Here is a 6,835-nt window from a genome sequence, read left to right as displayed (position 1 = left end):
TTAGACAGACGTGACGCAATTTTATAGAACAATGAGCGCCAGCCTGCACAACAATAAACAATTGTCCTAAAGAGGACTCCAATGGCATTAAGCCTCCATAACATAACTCAATACTATCATCGTAATTAAGACCTCAATGGTCCATATCGTAGCGGAAACAAACAATAGCTCAAGTCAAAGGTGACTGAGTCATACATAAAGTTTAACAATTTAAAACGTTTAACAATCCTAACTAAGGGTAAGGAAATAGACATCTAGTAAACACGGGCGACACGACACTGTCACGCCTCTGGCAGCCGATCCTGAACATTTTCCTGACCTGAGGGGGGAAGGAAAGGAAAGAAAAGAAGGCATGAGCGAAAGGCCCAGTAGGGAAATAAAAATAGAACGATAAACAACGAGATATAGAAATACATTACCAGAAGGAACCGTACTAGATTCGGGCCCCTATAAAGATTTACAGCGCTCAAAGTGCGAAGAGAGTATAAACATGACACATAACAACAATGAATATGGATAAATGGTTACAAGGTACAATATCCAATATGCATCAATGAATGCAATTTACAACATATATATACATTTAAAATATTGTATATATTTAAAACAACAAGTGGAACAATTGAGGCACACTGAATGCCGAAGCACTCGTTGACCAAGTGTATACAAGTACACGTAAGGTCACAATCACACACAAGGGAGGATCCATTTAAGGAAAGTGTACTCCCCAAACAACAAGGATATCCGGACACCTAAACCGGTAGTGGGTTGTACACCCCACACCGAACAAGGTGATACAAGAGCAACACAACCAACAATTGTCCACAAAACTTGGCTCAATATATGCCACATTACAATATAGTTCAAAACATTTACCAATGATATAATTTTTTATATCATTACAAGAATTTACTTTAACAACAACAGTACAACTAAGTTGTACCCAAAACAGTTTACAATACAATTTTCTAAAATCCCATCTTGCGGTCCAATAAACTCGGGATCCTCCTGGGAGTCGCACAATGTCCAGGCTGAAACCCCGGCGTCACTCCCAACCCCTCATCCATTGAACTCCACAAGGGTGTAAAATATGCAAATTATTGGTTTTGAATAAATTTACAATTTCCCTCTATAATGCATTAAAAGAATTTGATGCAAATAAAAGTATTTATGCAATATCTTTGTTACGAAAATTTATAGTAAAACATGATGGATGCAAGACCCACAGCAATGGCTTAGGCCACAACATGTCCATGGAGAAAGACAAAGAATAATAGAGGCCAACAATTATCCATGAACAACAATCAAACAATTGTAGGAACAAGGAATTTAAGAATTTAGGAAGTTCCTACAATGATTCAATACAAGGCATAAAAGATTTATCAAAGAGAATAGAAATTTTCCTAAAAGGATTAAATACAAGATATACAAAGAATTATTAGAGAGGATGGTAGTTTCCCTACCTCTTGTAGACACAAACTTCACAAGCTTAAGCGTTAAGCGTCAAGTATTATCCAATGAGTCAATCTATTAAAAATAACATATTATGACTTAATTTATCAGGTATAGTATCAATTTAACAAAATCCCCAATTTGATTCAAGAACCCTAGAATTGTACCCTAATAATTTTCAACTAAACTGGTATATATTGGGATAATAATTCTTACCCAAACGTGGAGAACTTTGAATAAGCTCCTAGTTGACAGATAAAGAACTTATGGTGGCAAACCCCCTCTTTGTTGGAAAACCAAGAAAGGTCATGAAAGCCTCTTGATTTGAAAACAACTGAAGCAAATCAAATTTGTGGGTAGAACTATGCGGCAGTGGTGGCTGGACGGTTGGCCGGAAGTGGCTGCAAGTGAAGTTGAGATGATGGTGGAGGAAGAGGGTACACGGCAGAGTGAGGAGAATAGGAAAAAAGAATGTGTGATAGGATTTAGTGTAGTCTGTTCACGCACTTTAATATAGAATATATATATAGAGCTGCCAGCTTCTCTGCCGACAATAATAAATTTTTTTTTTTTTCAAAGCTGATTATCAAAAGGACAATCATGTCCTCAAGTTATATAAAAAAAACTTACAACAATCCCTTTTCCATATTTACTACTTTATCAATATTCCTATGATTTAATCCCATCAAATTTTAATATTTCAAATTTTCAATTATAACCTCTATATTACTATAGGACTCAATGGACAATACTACTACTAACACTTGTCCGTTTTAATGGACCCAAAAATACGGGGTATTACACACACAACCTAGTGATCAATTGATCTTCACTAAGGAACTCAAGTTCAACCACATGCAATTCCTCAACTCACAATGGCATAAAACTTGTTTTGATGCACAAGGTCTAGAATGACCAAAATTGATTTTGTAAAGCAAATAAGCACCTAATCACACAAAATCAACGTAAAAGATTTAGAGTGGTTTGAAGTAACCCTCCTACATCCACTACCTAGGTTCACCAACCTAGTACTTTCAAATCCACTAAGGATGATGGTTTTCAAAACTCACCAACAACTTAGAGGGTTTCACAAGTTCACGCCCAAATTTAGAGGTTTCCAAGCTAACCCCCAAACTCACCAAGATTTTAGTTGACCCTCAAATTGAAAGTTTTCACAACTTCCCAACTTTTACATAAGGTTTCGAGATCACCTTCAACTAGGGTTTTCACAAGCTTGACTCCAAACTTTATACCTCACAAGGTAGTTGCCCAACAAAAAAACTTTTACGAGTGTTTGGGCACAAAGGTTCACTTAAAGTTAGGACTAGGCTAATATGATGAGTAAAACTATTCAATACAGCAAAGCCTTTCGCATAAGATGAAAATGAAGAATATTGAGGTTTCTAAAATCTGTAGAATTAGAGCCAAGAATGTGAAGAACTTCCCTCTTTGCAGAAGCAAAATAGTGGAGAAGTCTTTTGAAACAAGGCTAGGATAGAAACTTGAAGATAGTAAATAGCACTCCACTCCTTGTAAAAGCAAAATGGTGGGGAAGTATTTTGAAGTAAGGATAGGGTAGAACCTTGAAGATATAGATAGCACTCCACTCTTTGTACAAGTAAATTGATGGTGAAACCTAGTAGAGATTTTGGGTAGAAGCAAGATTGATTGTAATTGGAAAGCCTGATGAACACTTGACAGCAACTAGGAAAGATGTCTTTGCAATATCATCTCCAAGTGTGTGAGGAATGAGGCCCCTTCCTTTTGATTTAATGCTCTCATTAGACACCAACCGTTGGGTCACAACCAAGGTTTGATCATGGCCCTTCATTTAAGCTACCTAATTCATTCCATTAGATCAAATTGACATTAAATCATCACCCTTGAATATCTAACCTTTGGCTTGTCTTGGTCTTCAGGATTTTCTCTTCCAAATGATGACTTGTCAAGCACATAGCCCTTAGATCAAACTTTCTCTTCAATCTATTTCATACATAGCAATAGCCAAGCAAGACCATAGGATGTAAAGTGTGTTTAAATTTTAGCCCTTGGGATCCTATCAATTTGGCTCCAAAAGATCTCCAAAGGAGTTATACGTATGTCATGTTTGGCGTATCAACAAAAACCTTCACAATCAGCTCATGAACTTCCTTCATGTGGCCAAACAAGCCTTATAGTATTTTAGGTAAGAGGTACAAAGAATGTGTCTCTTTGTTGCTAACTTGCTATGTTGGTTCACTTCCAATAATGGAAGATGTGGCCTTTTCTCCTTCAAGTATCTCTCTCAAATTCAAATGGTAATTGTAGAGAAACCAGTGACCATAAAGGCATGGAAATTGCAGAGAAACCGAAGTTCAACCGAAGCTTATCTTGAACTTGAGATGACTATGGTAAATAGGAGTGAAGAAACAGAGGGGCAAAGAGAGTGGTTTATGGTAAATGGGTTTTGGTAGTAGTGGTAGAGATAACAAATAGATTGTGGCCATATAGATGGATTCTGAGGGTTTGCTGTAATTTTTTTTGCAGCGGGGCTCATTGTAGTAAAAATGAGGCAGTTAAGATTTTCTAAAAATTTAATAAAATTATAAATATATTTTGATCGAGATTACGAATCCAAAGATATATCTTTTGTCTTAAGAAAATTAAATTCATAACAAGATAGACATAGGATGTTTCGCGTTTATATTCAACGGTTCAGAATTTTCATATATTTTTCATGTTCGTTTTGATTATTGTTTGGGACAAAAAATATGTCGTTGGATTTGTAAGCTCAATCCAAACACATTCATAATTTTATTAAAAAAAAATTTGATAGCTTTATAGCCATTACAAGAGGACCTACTGTAAATTTATCTTCATTTATTTATTTTATTTTTAAGCTTTATCTACTAAAACAATTAAGAAGAAACGTAATATCTTCATTTACGTGTCAACGAAATATTTATTTGTTAAAAAATAATATTAAAAAGCATTCCTTTGTGATATATATTTATAAATATTATTTTAAAGTTAATGTTAAATAATGATATTATCAATATTAAAGTGATATTATTGGTATTTGTAAATAATAAGTTAAAGTTGAAGGTAGTTAAAACTAATTATGTTGAAAAATAATAAAATATTTAATGTGATATTGAGATGGAGATGTGATTGGAGTGATGTTAAAATATGGATCCCTTAAAATAGATTTTTGATTAAAATGAGGAGAGAATGTTCCCAAAAAAGTTATGGATTGGCAATTAACATGCTACATAAATTATTACACTATGAATGCCAAACTTTATGTATTTATATCATTTTCCAAAGACACATGGCCTTTTGCAGTGTACTTTGGTACCAAACGCTTGGGAATTGGAGAAAATATTCAGTAGGAAGCAAACACTACGTCATGATCTGACGTGGTGTGCATGTCCCGTTTGAATTATTGACATGTGGACATTAAATATCTCAATTAGCAAAATTGAATTAACATTTTGATTAAATTAATATCATTTGAAATTGAATAACTTCTCCCAAATCCCTTTCTCTAACATTTCGATTTCTATTCTTTTCATTTGAAACTGAAGAGAAAGTTCAAAATTGTTAGCTTGCAATAACTTGAAATGATTCATAAGACTTTGAGCATCCCCAACACCTATCATCTTCGTTCTTTGAGATTGTAAAAAATTCTAACAATCCCTCAATGTGAACCAAACATTCTTTGCACTCCCAGCTTCATTAGTTATATAAGAATATCCCTTAGTTGATCTAATTCCAGCATTTGTCATTGACTGTAAGACACTTGAACTAGTTTTAGTCATTTTTTTCCCAGACTTTATCGAATGCCTTTGGTCTTCTTTGATTAACTCATGGTTATTCTCATATATCATATCAAGCACTGGCATTCTTCTTTGATTAACTCATGGTTATTCTCATATATCATATCAAGCACTGTCCAAAAGTCACCTTCAATGCCAAACTTGACACGAGCTTTACAAACACACCTAGGATCTATTCTCTCAATTTTTCTTTGCTCATGTGGTGGGACATATGACGAAAATCCCTCACAATAACAAAGAAAAACACACTGACGCAATTCATTCTTACGATTATATGATTTTTGCCTCCTTCGAACTCCAAACCCTTTATGGATTGCATACATATTATATGTTTTATAAGCTTCATCCTGACAACTAAATGTCATTCCAATCTTGAAATTTTTTTCATCATCCTCGATGTCAACAACTAATGGGGTTTTGTCAGCCATAGCACGAAAGTCTACACTAAAAAGCAAAGAAATAAAAAGAAATTAATTTTCAGCCGAGAGAGTCTATTTTCAAAGCAGTAAATCAATAAGATTTAAAACCAAACCCACATTTGGGTTAAACAAGAATATAGAAAAGGTTGTAATATGTAGTCTTTAAACAAAAGAGGAATGATACAGATGATATGAAACTGAGAAGAGGATGGATTTGTACATGACAAGGAGACCGACAATCTTGAACCGAGATCCCTGCTTTTGGGATATATATGTTACATCATCGACAAAGCCGTCGACAATGGGTTAGATATGAAGGACCTAGGCCACACAAGAGAGTGGGTGAATTGTGTCCCTAAATTATTAGAAATCCTCTAATACAAAATCGTCACACAAAAACACAACACACACAAAGATTTGCTCTCTAGTAGGATATCTTAAACCAATTCAAGCAAATGTCATAAGCGGAAGCAGTTTAAAATAATTATAAATCAATGCAAACTTGACTTTCTCTAACTAAACCCGTATGTATCAATCAAACAAATATATTAGTTTCTAATCATATAAAACAATCACATATAATTACAGAATATATATTAAACAGTGAACAATATAGAACATATACAACCAGATTAAAGCAATAAAACACAACTATAAAAGAGTAGGGTTGAGAGAGATGCAAACAGTGATTTATAGTGGTTCGACGATTTCACCAAGTCCTCCTACTTCACTCCCTAAGCACCCTTGCTTAGGAGTTCAATCCACTACGGTGATTTTCCGGAGTTCACCACCGAAACTCAGAGGTTTTCACAAGTTAACCCTTCTAACTTTTTACACACGTGATTTTAAAGACAAATCACGAAACTTTCACAATCCTCACAAGGATGGTATACCCAATTAAGGGCTTTTACAATTGTTTGGCTCAGGTTCTCTCTCAGTGTTTACAGCAACAAACTAGGAGAACAAGGATGATAGCTCACAGGTAGGATATGTTAATTTTGGGCACAAAGAGCTCTCTAATGTGGAGATGAAAATATGATGTACAAAGAAGATTCAAGATTGCAGTAGCAAGTATGAATAATAGTAACGACTCTCACGAACAGAAGCTTGAAGACTATATAATACAAACTCTTGAATTTTTCAAAG

The 6,835-nt window shown here is 34.6% G+C and overlaps 1 long non-coding RNA gene across 1 annotated transcript; it reads right to left on the bottom strand.

The window, feature by feature from the left end:
• Positions 1-1,774, bottom strand: LOC119984757. The gene is made up of 3 exons (XR_005464974.1): positions 1,669-1,774; positions 1,464-1,527; positions 1-319 (listed from the first exon to the last, which is right to left on the bottom strand). It is a non-coding gene; the product is annotated as an uncharacterized LOC119984757 (long non-coding RNA).
• Between the last annotated feature and the right edge of the window lie 5,061 nt (positions 1,775-6,835).

Source organism: Tripterygium wilfordii, chromosome 18 (genome assembly GCF_013401445.1).
Source record: "Tripterygium wilfordii isolate XIE 37 chromosome 18, ASM1340144v1, whole genome shotgun sequence".
Lineage (NCBI taxonomy): Eukaryota > Viridiplantae > Streptophyta > Magnoliopsida > Celastrales > Celastraceae > Tripterygium > Tripterygium wilfordii.
This window is presented reverse-complemented; position numbering and strand designations above follow the sequence as displayed.